The sequence below is a fragment of the Chionomys nivalis genome, chromosome 12 (assembly GCF_950005125.1).
Source record: "Chionomys nivalis chromosome 12, mChiNiv1.1, whole genome shotgun sequence".
Taxonomy (NCBI): Eukaryota; Metazoa; Chordata; class Mammalia; order Rodentia; family Cricetidae; genus Chionomys; species Chionomys nivalis.
Genome location: NC_080097.1, coordinates 48,048,021 through 48,064,596, shown reverse-complemented (window position 1 = coordinate 48,064,596; position 16,576 = coordinate 48,048,021). Strand labels below are relative to the sequence as shown.

Here is a 16,576-nt window from a genome sequence, read left to right as displayed (position 1 = left end):
GCGGCTGCCACTCACCCTAGCCTGTAGTGCGTGCTAGCGAATCCACGATTCCAACTTCCCACCAGTCGCCTGCGCCCGAAGTTGCATCCATTCCCACGGGAGGGATGGCTTGGAGCTGCACGAGACCGCAGATGCCTTCTAGTCCGCGCTCGGAACCCTTGGAAAAGCAGTGCGAGGGATCCGGGCAAAGCCCGCGGCCACGCCCGCACTGCTCCAGGACTTCCTCCGGAGCCCCTACCTTGCCACAGTGCTGGGAGCAGACAGACACCTGCAACACCAGACGGCCGGACCGGTCCCCCGCCACCCAGACCACGCCTTTACCATCGAGGCCACGCCCTCGCAACTAGGTCCCACCTCCTAAACTAGGCCACTCCCCAGTTCTATAGGCCACGCCCCACAGAACTAGACCCTGCCCAAACGTCCAGGCCGCGCCCCCCATGGGGAGGCCCCGCCCCACCGCTTGAGGTTCTGCCGCACGAGCGGAGGCTCGGTGCATTGTGGGATACTTTCAGGCCAACGCCGAGCCTGTGCTGACCCCTGGTGGGCACTTCTTTAACGACACCCGGAGCGCGGCTGCGGGGCTTCAGACCCTTGGGGGCCCCCCGCTGGTTGCCGGGTTGCTCGTTCAGTAAAATACCAAAATAAAACGGGAACCTGTAAAACAGCTGGAGCCCCTTCCCTCAGAGTACATAAGCGAAAGCTAAAACACCTCCGACGTTAGAAATTGTCCTGACACCATGGAAAAACAATCGAAAACGATAAATGATGTCAAGATGAAAGAAGCATATCCAATGAACGCACAGTTCAGCAGAGCTCTAGATAAACAAAAATGAAATACTATGCAGTGGGGCGCAAAATTGTGCCTTGCATTTCCTTTAATTTTTTTTAAAATTTCTGGCTTTTTTTCCCCCTGAGATAGGGTTTATAACAGTCCTGGTTGTCCTGGAACTCTGGAACTCACACTGTAGACCAGGCTTACCTCGAACTCAGAGATCCGCCTGCCTCTGCCTCCTGAATGCTGGGATTAAAGGCATGTGCCACCACTGCCCTTTTTTCTGGCTTCTGAGATGGGATCTCTTTATATACCCCAGGCTAGTCTCTAACCACTCTTTGCCTCAGTCTTCCAAGCGCCGAGATCCCAGGGGTATGCTGCCAATCCACCCAGTCTTGTTTCTAGGTTATTGTGACTAGTTCTGACTTCCTTTAGGACAGCAGGATTTCAGTTTTCCCATACTCAAAGTGACCCACCCCCTTCCCCGCTGTCCCCCTATATAGCTCTGACTGTCCTGAAACTCACTGTAGACCAGGCTGGCCTCAAGCTCAGAGATCTGCCTGCCTCTGCGTGCTGGGATTAAAGACTGGCGCCATCACACCCAGTTCATTTAAGTGATTTTTAAAGATATCTACACACAAAAATGTTTCTGAAGCCTTAGAGAACCACGGCAATTTTACTTCTGCAGATTGTGGCAGGATACCAGAAGGCTAGGATTTCTTCGGAGTGTATTAGTTTGGTAGGCTTCTCTAAAGGCTCAGACTAGGTGGTTAAAATGGCTAGCAGGCGCATACTCCAGAGGCTAGCAGGCTGTGAGCGAAGACTCACCCTAGCAAAGTGGGTTCCAGTGTTTAAAGCTGAGATGGAGGGATTTGTGTCGGCCCTGTCTTCATGGTTACAGTGTTACCAAATTTTCCCTGCTTATAGGGCCAGTCAGCTTTGGTACGGGACTTGCCCCGTTCCAGCATGTCTCATTCTAAACCTACTGCATCTACAAGAACCCTGCTTACAAGGCAGATCCCTTCTGTGGCACTCGGTGGTTTAGAATGTCAGCATATGATGGGAGAGAGGACGGCAACTCAACCCAAAAATGGGGGTGAAAGTTGTAAACTCCCAGCACAATCTTAGGACATTTTTATGAAAAACACACAATGAATGACAAAAATATTGTAAATAGCCCTAAATGTATCAAAGTTCTGACAGCTGAAACACAGTAAGACCAAAATGATTACTCTGTTCTTTTGGTCTGTAACACTTCTCCAGCCTTCCAGGACGAACCTGGCACTGTGGACGAGCTAAGGTAGCCCTAGAGACTTCAGAAACCTGCTTGGTGTGTATTTCATGTGCCTGGACGCTGTTCATATGTCTGGTTTGGTGGAAGGGCCCATCTTGTACATTTGAACCTCAGGGTTTTGGGCAGAGAGGACATGGCAAGTCCTGCTACTGAAGCAGACGTTTGGTCAGAGCCCCCAGGTTGGAGAGGATGCCTCACAGGTACAAAATGATTTCCAGAGCCAAGACATGTCTCCCAGGCAGCTCGACTCTACAAACTGTAACCGTTAAAAGCTTTGGACTATCTACAAGAAACCAAGCCTTGCCTACCTAGCCTGTCAGAGATTTTTTTTCTTGCCAGAATCCAGGAGAACCCCAAACCCAGGATGGACTAGCTCTGGTCTGTGGTGTGTACGGACATCTATGTCATAAACACCCCCAGCTGACTTCAGCCTACTCACAAGAGGACACAGAGCACAGTGTTGGGGACTCCAGCACACCACCGAGACGGAGCGACTGACTTACCAGTGATGCTCAAAGCGTTGGCCACAGCTGGGAGTCCTGCAGTCGAAAGCCGACAGCACCACTGCTTTTGTGAGAAAGACACAAAGTTCAGCCGGACAGCTGTGGCTGGAGGGGAGAGGTGGACAGTGGACAGCCAATCAGAAGCAGCTCAGTGGGAAGCAGGGGAGCAGGGGTCTGGAAAGCTACCGGGAGACGGGAGACGGAACTAACCTCCAGAGCTCACGTCTTTACTGCTTGTCAATTAGGAACAATGGTGAGGCGATTCAGCTTTTCCCAGATTGAGGGCAACACCCCCTGTTCAGCTAAATAGGGCACAGTCCCTGAGAAGAAAGCGCTGGGAACACAGGTGGCCAGGAAGCAGGTCCAGAGCTCACACAGATGACCTTCATCGCTGTGCTCGGGGCCTCGTGGCTTTCTCTTGTTTCTCCAGCTGCACCCACGAGCACCCACCCCATTACAGCAGGTGATGCTTGTACTAACTAGGTCACAAGATCTAGAGTCACGTGGGCCTCCTTTTTCTTAATGGCTCAAAGAAGCCTAGAGCTAAGGACCCCTTGCCTAGCTGAGTCCCTGTATATTCAAACACTTATAGTATTGTTCGATTCTGTCTCAAGTGCTCTGTGATGCGCACACATGTAGGAGAGATTTTTCCCACAGACAGTTTTGATCCCGGGTGTTTCTTCCTTCTTGGAACCTTTCCTGGGTGATCTGATGCCCCCTGGAATCTCCAGCTGTATTTGCTGTCCTGCCCTTCCCCCACCCCACCTTGGAACTTCATATTTTCCTTGCTTCCCTATGTGGGACCAATACCAGAAATCTTGAGATACACCTATAGTATTATCATTAGTATGTAGATTTTAAGCTATCTTTTATTGTGATAAAATAAACGTAACCTAACTAACCCTTTTTTGTTGTTGTTGTTGTTGTTTGTTTTTTGTTTTGTTTTTCGAGACAGGGTTTCTCTGTGGTTTTGGAGCCTGTCCTGGAACTAGCTCTGTAGACCAGGCTAGTCTCGAACTCACAGAGATACGCCTGCCTCTGTCTCCCTTGTGCTGGGATTAAAGGCGTGCGCCACCATCGCCCGGCCTAACTAACCCTTTGCAGCCTAGAATGCAGTAACATTTTAAGCACGTTGCCTCTGTTAGGCAACCATCAATACTTTCCAGAAACGTTCCATACCCTCTGTGAAGCTCAGTTACGGCTCAGTCAAGCCCTAACACCCAACTTGTCTTAACCTGGTGACCCCAAATCTACTTTCTCTGTGAATTTATCTATTCTAGAAACTTCCTATAAATGGAGTCATTCAGCACAGCTTTTGAGTCAGCAGGGGACTCCAAGGTCCATCCACGGGGAAGCAGGCTTCAGATCAATCTTCATCTGTTTCATGACTGAGTCTCTGGGCATGGGTATGGTCCATTTCCCCATCCTCCTGCTGATGGACACTTGGGCTGTTTCCACATTTGAGCACATGCTCAGGACACCGCATGCTCAGAACACAGGCCAACACTTGAAGTGCGTTTCATCTGCCCTGGGGTAAGATCTTATTTCCACTATGGGCTTAGCTGACTTCTACTTATCTTTCAGAACCCTTCCTAAAGGTCAGTATGGTGGCACATGCCTGGAATCCCAGCACGTGGGAGGTGGCGGTAGGAGGATCAGGGGTACAAGACTTGCCAGAGTTCCATGAGATCCGTCATGAGGAAAAGAAAGAGACAAAGGAATAGAGGAAGAAAGGATGGAGGAGGGAGGAGAGAAGGAGGGAAGAAGAGAGAAGAAAGGAATGAAGGAAAGAGAACTATGGAAAGAGAAGAAAAATACCTTCATAAATAGCCAGTGTGGTGTTACACGCCTTTAATCCCAGCACTCAGGAGGCCGAGGTCGGTGGATCTCTGTGAATTCGAAGCCAGCCTGGTCTACATAATGGGTTCCAGACCAGCCAGGGCTACACAGTGTAGCCTGTCTCAAGAAAAAGAAAAAATAAATTAACAGTAAGCAGGATGTGGTAAAATAGGAGCCCCAGCCTGCATCTTCCTCCTGGGCCGTGGGTCTTTTCATGCCACCCCTGTCGTACAGACTTTCCCCACATGGGATGTGTAGGAAGAGATTCAGAGACCCCAACAGCCTGGAAGTGACAGAAAGTTACATTCGGTGCAAGGGCGGTAAAGCTGGGTCTACCCTTGGTACCCAGATGGGTGCTCACGGGGCTATTCTCAGAAGGTAATGCTGTGCACAGCCGGCTGTGGGGCCCTTCACCCGGGTCAGTGGATAGGAGAGGGTTGGAAAGACTGGAAGACAGATGGGTAGATGAGAGATCAGAGTGAATGGCCAGCTAGAACTTGCTGGCTTGCTAGTCACCAATGAACACGCAGCAGAACCTCGGCAAAGCCCTTAAACTGCTTAAGTAGTAAGAATAACTCGCTTCAAGAAAGCCGAAACAAGGGCTGAGGAGATGGCTCACTGAGAAAGAGTGTGTGCAGTGAGAGCAAGGTGAACTGAACTCTAATACTGAGCATGCACACATACACACACACACACACGCATACGCATGCACGCATGCACACACACACACGCAAGCTGAGCATGGTCGTACATGCCAGGACATCCCGGGGGCTCAGTGGCCAGACAATCTAGCCAAAGTGGCAAGCTTCACCGTCAGTGAAAAACCATCTTAATAAATAAAGTGGAGCGCAGAGAGGACCCCAGCTAATGTCCTCCCCAGCCTCCCCAGGCACACGCACAGCCTCACCCCTCCCCTCCCCGGCTCTGTGTGAGTACTGCCCACCCTCCCCACATCCACAAGAGATGAAACAGTGAGATGCCAGCATGCGATTCTATTTCATGCTTCACATGAACATAAATAGACTATAGAATACCAACAAGGACCCCATTGAGGGCTGAGAAATGCCATGACCTAACCTGAATTTGGTCAGAACCAGCTCGTCGCTGTGAGTCTGCCCCCAAGGACTGTCACTTGAAAGCCTCTTTGATTTCCTTTCCCCACGCCAGAGCCTCAAGACTATGAACTGGATGCTGTCACTTTGTCTGGGTGGTGACATTCAGTTTGTAGGGTCAGAAGTTCTCCTATGACCCTAATCATGGGTCATCACCAGGCAGAATTCAAAAATTAGCCTCTGGGGGCCAGAGCTGTGGATTAGGCGGTGGAGTGCTTGCCCAGCACGCACAGAGCCGTGGGTTTGCTCCCCCAGTACCTCCTAAGCTAGGCATGGCGGCATACACCTGTAAGTCAGCACTGAGCGGGAGGAGGCAGGAGGATCCGATGCTCAGGGTGACCTTCAGCTAGAGTAAGTTTGAGTACAGCCGTGGTCACACAAGACTGTCTTTCGGACAGTGCCTCCTGGCATTCCTGGATCATCCTCTGCTATCCAGGTTCACACGCAGGGCACAAATGCTAACTGAATTCATTTAGAAAGGAAGGCTGCTCACCTAACACGTTGCCACACATCTATAATCCCAGCAAGGGGGATGCTGAGGTAGGAGGATCACAGGTTTGAGGCCAGCTTGGTTCTACAGGAAGACTCGCTGTTAAAGAGGGTGTGGTCCGGAGAGAAAGCTCTCAGGCACTGCAGACGATTTGGCTTTTCCGTCTGCCTCTGTCTCATTCTGTTGCATGGACTCTATCGCTCAGCCTCATCTACTGACTCCCAATCTCAGTCCCTCCCTTAGAAACCACATATACTTCTACCTGTTTCCTGAGAGAATCTTCCATACTAATTTATATTCTAGAACAAATGGTTGAAAATAGCTTATTATATTGTTTTTTAATTATATTTTATGTATATGTGCATTTTGTTTGCATTTATATATGTGCACCATGTGCATGCCTGGTACACATAGGAGGTCAGAAGAGAGCATTGGATCCCCTGGAACTGAGGATCTAGACAACTGTGAGCCACCTTATGGGAGCTGGGCATCAAATCTGGGTCACCTGAAAGAGTTGTCAGTGCTCTTAGTCACGGGCCCACCTCTCCAGCTCATATGCTGTTTTTTATGAGTAATTATATTTTCCAAAATAACAATTTAAAAATATGTTATTATTTTGGATATTTTGAGACAGGGTTTCTCTGTGTAGCCCTGGCTGTCCTGGAACTTGTTTGTAGACCAGGCTGACCTCGAACTCACAGAGATCCACCTGTCTCTGCCCCCCAAGTACTGGGATTAAAGGTGTGCGCTGCCACCGCCTGGCCTATTTTATTATTTTGTGGTTGGGTGTTTTGTCTGCATGAATGTCTGTGCACCATGCATATTTGGTGCCCCAGAGACCAGAAGAAGGCACTGGATCCCCTGGAACTAGAGTTATATGGATGGTTGTGAGCCACCATGTTGGTGCAGGGAATCAAATCTAGGTTCTCTATTGAACCATCGCTTCAGCTCCCAAAGTAACAATTTTATGCAAAATTTAAAAGTCCAAAACCAGATATAGTGGCATATCCCTGAATTTTCCAAAATTAGCAGACAGAACTAGGAGGATCATAAGTTCCAGGCCAGCCTGAGCTACATAGTAAGTTCAAGGATAGCCTGGGCTAAATATCAAGACCCTGTCTTAAAAAACAAAAGGAAACTAACCCATCCCACCAACTCATGTAATCCATCACCCAACAGGTCAAAAAGGAAACTCATATATGATCTTATCAATGATGCAAAGAAAACAACTTATGTATTTTATTTTTATTTTATATGTATGAGAGTTTTGCTTGCATTGCTTGCATGTATGACTGTGAACCACATGTGTACCTTATGTCTGAAAGACCCAAAAATTCCCTGGAGCTGGAGTTAGAGACGGTTGTGAACCCTCGTGTAGACGCTGGGGATCTAAGCTGGGTGCTCTCCAAGACCAACTGGCACTCTTGACCACTGAGCTGTCTCTCCAGGACAAGAACACTGACCTAAGATTAAAAAAAAAGACATATTTGTGAGTGTCTGTGTGGGTTCATGCACAGACATCTGGGCTCCTTGTTAGAGCTGGTATTACAGACAGCTATGAGCCAGTCAACTTGGGTCCTGGGAACTGAGCCTGGGTCCTCTGGGAGAGCAGGTTAGCCTCTGTGTTATTTCTCTAGTACCCAATTAGTGAGTTTTTCCTAAAAATCCATGTTGACAAAGAAATAATAAGTGGCTTCAGCGGTAGAGCACGTCTCTAGCCTGGATGAGGCTCTGGCTTCCATCCTCAGGACTAAAAGCAGCAGCACCAACTTACTGCCGTCATGGGCTCACTGGTTATGCTAATCAGGTCATTATGCCCTATATGGATATATGGATGTACTGAAAACCAGCCCTGTACTCTGTGAACTGTGCAAGGCAGCTACTATGCATCAGCTAAAAACGAACAAACAAAAAACATTTTTTAAAATTTAGATTGGAACTGTCTTTAAAAAATCAAGATGAATAAGATAATATATTTTATCTACATTGATAATTAGTCAAGAAAACCAAGTGAAGGCTGGAGAGCTGGTGTGCCTCTACCCTCTTCCCTGTGCTGAGAAGCAGAACCAGGAGGACTGCTTCAAATTCAAGGCCAACCTGGTCTTCCACATCAGCCAGGATTCCATAGAGAGACCCTGTTTCCAAAGAAGAGATTGATCTCCAAGTGCATGTGCACACACACACACACACAGAGAGAGAGAGAGGGAGAGAGAGAGAGAGAGAGAGAGAGAGAGAGAGAGAGAGAGACTGCGCCCACACAAACATGCACACACAGGTAAAGAATAGGATGGTATGAAATAAGAGCCCCCAGATAACATTTGCCCCCGGGTGGGTTTGGACTGAAACATTCCATTGCCACTACTAACCCAAGGCTGTGTTTCTTACCACCGTCAGGGTGCACTTGTGAATCTAGGTGGGCAAGCATCAAGCAGTGAAGAGCTCTTGGTCCTGTGCTCTCAACAAAGTTAAAAGAGAAGGGACAGTGAGTCCCTACTTCCCTTGCGGAGTCAGAGAAGTTCTGTGGGGCGAATGCAGCAGGCTCCCAGGGCTGACAGTTAACAGGCTGGGCTCTGTAGTTAAACCCAAGTCCCCTTTGACCCTCCCCTGCACCCCAAATCAAAGCAAAAGGCTTTAAAAAATGAGAAGTATTTTCCAGAGATAAAGGAAAGAGCTATGAACAGAGAAGCCGTGGCAGTGTCCTTCCTTCTGAGAAGCCTTCTTATGAGTCCCTATGCTCCAAATGCAAGGTCACTCTCCTGTCTTCTTCAGAGGTGAAGCACATCCTATTACAGTAGGATTCAAAACTTCTCATTCAGAAAACAGAACCACTAACAGCAACAGCAAAAACAGAAAGAGGCAAGCCGGGTGGTGGTGGCGCACGCCTTTAATCCCAGCACTTGGGAGGCAGAGGCAGGCGGATCTCTGTGAGTTCGAGACCAGCCTGGTCTACAAGAGCTAGTTCCAGGACAGGCTCCAAAACCACAGAGAAACCCTGTCTCGAAAAACCAAAAAAAAAAAAAAAAAAAAAAAAAAAAAAAAAAAAAAAAAAAAAAAAAAAAAACAGAAAGAGGCAAAAACAAGAAAAAGAAAAGGGCCGGGATGTGACTCAGCTGGTAGAGTGCTTGCCTGACAGGCGCAAAAGCCCAGGCTTTGATTCCTGGAACTGCATAAACCAATTGTGACTGTGTGCATCTATGATCCCAGCGCTTGGGAGGCAAAGACAGGAGGATCAGAACTTGAAGGTAGTCCTCATCCACGTAGAGAGTTCAAAGCCAACTGGGCTACACGAGACTCTCTTAAACAAAGGCAGAGATGAACAACTAAACATTTGTGTTCAGAATCCAGAATACAGGACTTGTACATCATACAAATCAATTCTTTCCAGTGTCTTATATAACCCAGGCTGGGGATCCAACAACTTCCAACCTCTAAAGGCTCCAGCCTAGGACACACACACACACACACACACACAGGTGGCTCGGGGTGGGCAAAGCCCAGTAAGCCTGAAGGCTGAAGAATCCACAGGAGATATTTCAAAGAAATACATCTGGGACTAGGCTGTACAGCCCAGTAATGCACACACATGTGCACATAAATCTACATGGGTGAACTAAGGTATGAACATTTATAAGGTGACAGAGACAGTGTCCAGTTTACTTTAGTATTTGTTTGAAAGGTTGTTCTGAGTATGTGTGTTTTATCATTTTCTTGTATATGTGTTGTGAACATCTGTGCACCTGAGTGTATTGTAAGTATCTGTGCACATGTGTGTTGTAAGCATTTGTGCATTTGTAGGAATCATATGTAAACCTGGGGTGTTTTCCCATTATTATTCTCTCTCTCTCTCTCTCTCTCTCTCTCTCTCTCTCTCTCTCTCTCTTGATTTTTTGTGACAAGTTTTTCTCTGTGTAACAGCTCTAGCTGTCCTGGAACTAACTCTTGTAGACCAGGTTAGCCTGACCTTACAGAGATCCGTCTGCCTCTGCCTCCTGAGTGCTGGGATTAAAGGTGTGTGCTGCCCAGCCTGTTTCTCTCTCTCTCTCTCTCTCTCTCTCTCTCTCTCTCTCTCTCTCTCACAAGGTTTCTCTTTGTAATTACCCTAGCTGTCCTGGAACTCGCTCTGTAGACCAGACTGACTTTGAACTCACAGAGATCCTCCTGTATCTACCTCCTGAGTGCTGGGATTAAAGGCATACACCACTACTGCCTAGTTCTACAACTCATTTTTTGAGACAGGGTCTCTCACAGAACCTGGACCTTATTAATTAGATTCATGTACTAGACAACAAGCCCCTAGGCCCACAGTTTCTACACACAGAAGTGAGGTTCTAGGCATGGATTGTCACACTTGACTTTCACATGGGTTCTGGGGATCCAAACTTCACGCTTGCATAGCAACTGTAAGAGAACACTGAGCCATCTCCCCAGCGCTTTTGTTTTGTTTTGTTTTGTTTTTGAGACAGGGTCTCATATAACCCAGATTAGCCTCAAACTCATTGTGTAGCCAAGGCTGGGCTGGAACTCTTGCTGTGATGATCTTTGGTACAAAGGCCCACTCAAACTCCTGAAGGTGATGGTTGTTTGGCTCAGAGAACTGCTGCAAAATGGGTATATCAAAAGAGTATCAGAGGGCTGGAGAGATGGCTCAGAGGTTAAGAGCAATGACTGCTCTTCCAGAGGTCCTGAGTTCAATTCCCAGCAATCACATGGTGGCTCACAACCATCTGTACTGAGATCTGGCACACTTCTCTGGAGTGCGGGCATATATCAAGGCAGAATGTTGTATACATAATAAATAAATAAATCTTTAAAAAAAAAAAGAGTATCAGAAAAAAAACAGACCAAGAACTTACTGAACACACCAAGAGAGGGTAGGCAGTGGTACTTATCAAATTGTCATCTGAGCACCCAGTGTCAGAGGACTGTCCCTGGAGTTCAGCCCAGCTTGGTCCCCACTGCTGATGTGGCCACTCAAGTTTCTATGCATTCGTTCATCCATGCCTTTGTCCATTAGGACCTGGACTTGGTCTCTGCGATTCAGCTCAACCCTGAGGCCTGGCTCAACCCTATGACTCTGCAGCCTTGTTCCGCTGTAGTGATCACAGACTCTCCAGCTGGATTCCTTAATATCGTTACTCATTTTTTTTTGAAAATGTATTTTTATTGTATGTTTGCCTGCATGCATGTATGTGTACCACATGTGTGTAGTGTCCACCAGAGGCACGAGAGGGTGTCAGATCCTCTGGGATTGGAGTTACAAGTGTTTGTGAGCAACCATGTGGGTGCTGGGAGTTGAACCAGGGTCCCCTGGGAGAGCAGCCAGTGCTCTTAACTGCTGAGCCATTTCTCTAGCCCCATTCCTTAATATCTCATCCAAACATTACAGTGATTCTGCATCTGTATCAGTTACCTCCAGGAAGGCCTCCTTGAATTCCTCAAATCTGCTGCAGTATCTTTAATTCTTTTTTTTTTTTTTTTTTTTTTTTTGGTTTTTTGAGACAGGGTTTCTCTGTGGTTTTGGATCCTGTCCTGGAACTAGCTCTTGTAGACCAGGATGGTCTCGAACTCACAGAGATCCGCCTGCCTCTGCCTCCCGAGTGCTGGGATTAAAGGCGTGCGCCACCACCGCCCGGCTAGTATCTTTAATTCTTGGAGCCACTCTGTGACCTACATATATTCATATTTATAGATTAATTACCATGCAACTCTGTGATGTGTGATCTGAGACTTCACGTTAGTCATTAAGACTGGAATAAAAGAACCCGCGTTTGGCAACAGCCAGCCATCCAGGGGAATTGAGACTACTTGGCAAACTGCAGCCAAATGGACTCGTGTAGCTTGTGAATTCGGCGTCATTAAACAATTCTGACATTGTGGAAAGACGTGTCCATCTGTGCCTCTAACACGGCTTACTCCAAACTGCACAGTAGTGGTCCCTGAGAGCTCGGGTCGCCCGGAAATGTCCAGGACAACCTGACAGCCTGGCACCTTGGGAGAGGAGGCATCTGCCCTGCCTTCTGCAGTGTCCTCGGCTGTAAGTATAGAAGACGAGCCTTGCCTTGGGACAACGGTAGAATGCCAGTTTCTCTATGCCTGCACACTCAAATTTACCTCAGGTTGGTGCTACAGTGCCAATGCCCATGAGCTTATTCAAGGGTCTAATTCTCCATAGTCATGTGACCTGACAATCCCGTCGCTGTCCTTCCTGTCACCATAGATTTTTATTCCATTTTCTCCATGCTATTCTCCATGTCTACCCTCATTGATCTCCACTCTGTCTCTCTGACTCTGTGGCTCCCTCTAGCCCGGTCTCCTACCCCTCCCGTCCTCTAGGCTTACGCTGAAGCGAGACATCACTATTTTCTACAGCATTCTGCACGGGGGAAATGCTTGATTTTGTTCTCAAAGAACCTCAACGTAGGCTTATGTCCTATGGTGTGACATGGAAACTCAATTTTTAAACTTTGTAACACGCAGCCAAGCTCACACAGAGTTTGTTTGTTGTTATTGTTGTTTTGTTGCTGTTTGTTATTGTTTTCTTTTTTCTTTTTTTGTTTTGTTTTGTTTGAGATAGGGTTTCTCTGTCTAGCCTTGGCTTTCCTGGAATGCGCTCTGTAGACCAGGCTGGCCTCAAACTCACAGAGATCCACTTGCCTCTGCTTCCCGGGTACTGGGATTAAAAATCTTGCACCATCACCATCACCCTGTAAAAGTTTTTAAAGAGCCACAGCAGGACAGTTTGTTTGCTGTTTTCTTCCCAGGAAATAGTTTACAATACCAGGGCTAATAAGCTCCAGAAAGATTTACTCAGATTTACTTCAGAGTCATGTGAAATCTGGAAATGTCTTCCATTTGGACACAGATGCTTGCAAAACGCTTGGAGGTAGGAAGGCTGCAGTGCGGATATGTTCACTTTCACCTCTGACCCCCAGCACAGAGGGCAGGAACACCCTGGGGCATTGGACTGGGGAAGGTGCCTGGTTTGTATGATGCTGTGTGTGTCTCTGGGAGATGCTGATGGAACCTCAAAGGCTGATGAGTCTCCTCTCCCTTCAGCCAATGGTGTTTAACTATCTGCTCGGTGTTTGGAGGGAGGCTAAGTGTTAGGTGAAGTGGGGGAAGAGGGGCTGCTGGGATATGAGGACCCTACACTACTTAGCAACTGCCTAGCTTTTCCTGTGGTCCAGAAGGACCGAGGTCTCCATGCATCCTTGCATAGCAAGTCATCGGTTCAAAGTCCACGGAAGTCAGACCCTTCTCAGCCACCTCTGAGCCAGGGCTTCAGATCTCCCCACCCCCAACCCGTCACAGTTTCTTCAACACCCCCCCCCCCCGCTTTCTCCAACAGAAGTCTGGGAATGGAACAACCGTCTCCACTTCGTCACGTTTCCAGCAAGGCTGCAGCATCCTTAAGAGACTGAGGACAATCAGTCAGCCTTGGATTCATTTCTGCTCTAAACTATATAGTTGGGCTACTTAGGAAATCTACATTTACAAAACTCACTGGGCAATTTAACCTGCACTCTCAGTTTCCGGTGCTTCAAAATGGGGTCCGTCCTACCTACTACCCAGGCTTGCCTTGATATGAGGTCTTGCATATATTAGTTGTTGGTTCCTTTCCTCTGCCACCCACTTCACTCCACCTCACGCCCCTCACAGAGACGGACTGGGAAGTTACTTCAGCCAGGCGGCTCAGTTTGCAACTAAGACATCCATCCGTACGATGGGCAGGGCCATTGACTGCTGCCGACTGCGTCTTCTAGGTTAGCAATAGTCGTTGTAGCTGCTCTGATGCAGGGGCATTCTGATACACCCCACATATAACCATTGTTATATTATCTTAAGGAGCAGGGATAGGGAGGTGGCATCTTCTGACCGGGCTTAGCTAGGCTTGAAAAACACTGGCTGTAGAATTTGTGACTTGGACAAAGAAGTCACAGAAGATACAGAAACTGATGCCTAGTTCTCATCCACTAGTATGAAAACATATTCCAACCCATACTCTCCTAGACAGAATGGCTTGTGTACTGGCCACACACGGATACCGCTGCGCTGATGGTGAGAGCAACAGAAATGGATTCTAAAATACCTGACCTCGCTTTTCAAGTCCCGCGCTTAGAGAAGCTCATGTCCATGCACCATGCAATAGCCTATTTGTACAATAATGTAAAACCCGCAAGAAGAAAAAGAAGAGGCATCACATGGTCCCTAGAAGACAGTCCCCAGGAGCCTGGCTCACCCCACAGGTTCCCGTCTGCAAGAGAACACTGCAAACTTACAAGAATGTGGAGACGCAAGAGAAGAGACACTGGATATGAGAACCAGTTGTTCAAGAAGGTGGACACCTTGCGAGGGTCTCCTGAGCTCCCCACCTCCCCGCTTGTCTCAGTTACTGTTCTATTGCTGTGAAGAGACACCAGAACCAAAGCAATTTATAAAAGGAAGCATTTAATTCGGGGCTTGCTTACAGTTTCAGACGGTGAGTCCGTGCCTATCATGGTGGCAGCGTGATGGTGGACAGGCAGGCATGGTGCTGGAGCAGTAGCTGAGAGCTCACATCCATCAACAAGCCGGAGGCAGAGAGAGCGAGCCAATCGGAATGGTGTGAGCTTTTGAAGTCTCAAAGCCCACCCCCAGCGGCACGCCTCCTCCAACGAGGCCACGCCTCCTAATCCTCAAATATATAAGCCTGTGGGGACCGTTCTCATTCAAACCATCACAACACTCCAGGAGACAAGGTTAATGGGCTCCATCTCTGATGGGTTTGTGGGTGATCACAGCTGTTTCGCTTCAAGACAGCAATGCCTTTGTCCAAACCCCGGAAGAAAGATCTAGGCTGCGTTCTCCGAGCTCAGCAGTTCAGCTCTCTGCAAATGTTAGGAGAGATCGTCTAATGTTAAATTCAAGCTGAAAGACGCTTTGACTCCAGCCCCTAGCTGTCTGCATTTTGTATTGGTATTGACACGGGGACTCGTGGTGCCAAGAAGCCTTCCTTGTTCCTGGCAATGCGATTGAGAAGAGGAAGCAATATGTGCAGTCTCTCTCCAGGGTGATGGAAGCGAGGCTTTCCCCTCCTAATAACCTCCCATAATGGACTGAGGAGCGGCTGCTAAGTGAGTTCAGGGAAGGAGCTGAACTTTTTTGAAGAGCTGCCAACATTCAAGCGTCGGAGGCAGATCTGGAAAGAGTGCAAGCAACGTTGGCTCTGCTTTTCTAAGGTGGGCTGGCAGTGTAGCTCAGCGGTGGAGCACTCGTCGGGTTTGAACAAGGCTCTGGCTTCTATTGCAGCATGTGTGTGCACACACACACTCCGACACAGATAGATACACGCAAAACTTTTCTTTGGACAAATTCGGCTAACTTTTTAAAGGAGCTCCTCAGGAAAGTAAAGCTGACACTGAAAATGCAAATATGAATAGGTGCGAGAATGTTCACAGCGTTGGGCAGCCCCGAGCTGCTGAGAAGAAAGCGGGCATACGCATGCTTAGAGTTGAGAAACCAACCAAGAAGAATGCATTTTTTGTGGGTGTGTGTATTTGAATTGTATGTTTTTTATTTAAAAATTCCTCAAAATGCTGAATAGTTTTAAAAATTAAGGTTAGTAAATGAATGTCTAAGGAAAACAATATCAATAGTGTAAGACAAAAACATCCTCTCTCCTTCCCCGGGAGTTCCCTTGAGTTGCTGATGACAGTCCCTAGATTTTATTGTCTATAATACTGAAGAGCTGATATTTTAATTAGGGGAGATTCAGGATGACACGGTGTCTTAGAGTTTACATTCTGGAACCAGATTGCATAGAGAGGAGAGAATGTTTGTGCTAGCAAGTTCCCCCTTTCATTCCACAGGGGTCCCCAGTCTATTGACTGGTGTGGCCCACATTCAGAGCATGTCCCCTCCGACCCCTCCGTTAATCTTCTGCGGAAGAGCCCTCACAGACACTCCACAGTGTCTTGCTAAGCTACTGGGTTCTTCTCGGTCCAATCAAGACAGACCATCCCAGAGCTAATCATAGCGTGTGATGATCACGTGAGCCAACCGGCACTGAGCCGCTGGGACGCTGCTTAGTGCCGGGGTTCTCAGCCTTCCTAATACTGTGACCTCAACACGGTTTCTCAGGATGTGGTGACCCCCAGCCGTAAAGTTAGTCCATTGCTACTTCATGACTGTAGTGACTTAACACATGATACAAATTTTGGAAATTTCAGGAGGCTTTTTTTTTTTTTTTTTTTGAGACAGGGTTTCTCTGTAGCTTTGGAGCCTGTCCTGGAACTCCCTTTGTAGACCAGGCTGGCCTCGAACTCACAGAGATCCGCCTGCCTCTGCCTCTCAAGTGCTGGGATTAAAGGCGTGCGCCACCACCGCCCGGCACTTCAGAAGGTTTTAACAGCGAAATAAAACTTTAACACACACAAAAAAAACAAAACAAAACAAAAAAAAAAAACAAAAAAAACTTTAACACACTTGAAGTTAAAGGTCACAAGCACATAAAACCATGAAGCCTAACTAGCATTTCACCTTCTAATGTAGCAAAGTGAGGGTAACCATGGCAAACTGAAGGTGAAA

General features: G+C 47.7%; 1 protein-coding gene across 6 annotated transcripts in view; it reads right to left on the bottom strand.

Moving 5' to 3' along the window:
* The window catches only part of Extl3 (exostosin like glycosyltransferase 3), a 94,865-nt gene extending 92,278 nt beyond the window's left edge, over nucleotides 1-2,587 (bottom strand). For 4 of the 6 annotated variants that reach the window (XM_057786045.1, XM_057786050.1, XM_057786048.1 and 1 more), the window contains exon 1: nucleotides 16-275. The gene's annotated coding sequence lies outside the window, so the exon portion shown is untranslated. Of the gene's footprint in view, nucleotides 1-15; nucleotides 276-2,569 lie in introns of those variants that run through there. The other 2 variants (XM_057786046.1, XM_057786049.1) reach the window with 2 other exon arrangements.
* Nucleotides 2,588-16,576: the final 13,989 nt, after the last annotated feature.